Source organism: Brassica oleracea, chromosome C9 (genome assembly GCF_000695525.1).
Source record: "Brassica oleracea var. oleracea cultivar TO1000 chromosome C9, BOL, whole genome shotgun sequence".
Classification (NCBI taxonomy): domain Eukaryota; kingdom Viridiplantae; phylum Streptophyta; class Magnoliopsida; order Brassicales; family Brassicaceae; genus Brassica; species Brassica oleracea.
This window is the reverse complement of record NC_027756.1, coordinates 12,700,285-12,701,299: the sequence shown is the minus strand read 5'-3', so window position 1 is coordinate 12,701,299 and position 1,015 is coordinate 12,700,285.

Below are 1,015 nucleotides of genomic sequence, written 5' to 3'. Positions count from 1 at the left end.
CAAAGGCCGTAGTAGATACAAAGGACGTGGCCGTGACAACTACTCATATGGCCAGCAAGGAAACCACAATAACTGTGGTCGTAGTTCCAGCTATGGCCGTGGCCGAGGCAGTTATGGCCTTGGTCGAGGCGGCATATCCAAACCGTCTAACTCGACCAAATCAGCTTGTCACAGATGCGGGATGAGAAACCATTGGGCCAAGAATTGTAGAACCCCTAAACATCTATGTGAGCTCTATCAAGAGAGCCTTAAGAACAAGAACCCGGAAGCCCATATGGTTCATGATACCGGGTATGATGCTGATGATTCCTCCGGCCTTGAAAAGGACGACCTCTTGGATTTTGAGACTTCTGATTGTCTCAAAGACTAAAATCGGCATCTTTTCTTATTGTTTTATGAAATGCTTTGAGTTCATTGCTATTATATCTTGCCAGATCTTACTTGATAATGTGAATGATTTTATTGCCTAAAGGGCACTATGGTACGGGTATAGTGGCCCAGTGAGAAATCTATGGCTTAGGCATTGCCTAAAGGGCATTATATACACCCAAGAATGTATGACCCATTGAGTTATAATAAAATGGTTTCCAAATAGAAACAATGGGTAAAAGGAAACAAGTTCCTTTAGATTTAAAGAAGAAAATCGCCTACGACCTTATAAGAAAGTGGTCAAGACTATACATGCGTACTCTAGGAAAACGCCTAAGACCCTTTTAAGAAAATGGTCAAGACTATACCTATGTAATCTACTGATCAAAACTATGCTACATATCAGTATGATAAGAGGCAAGAGCCGTGGTGATCATACTGATATATCCCACGAAATTATATACTTTTATGGCACGACTGGATTAGCCATCCTAGTCTAAAACTTGATGCAAAGATTGTTATTGAAAGGCACACAGAGTTATCCCATAAAGATCTCACGTTCATGTACACAAAGGGAAACTCACTAGGCTTTATTGTCCTATGTTCATGAAGGAGAGAGAGGATAAACCCGTGATACATGATCAAT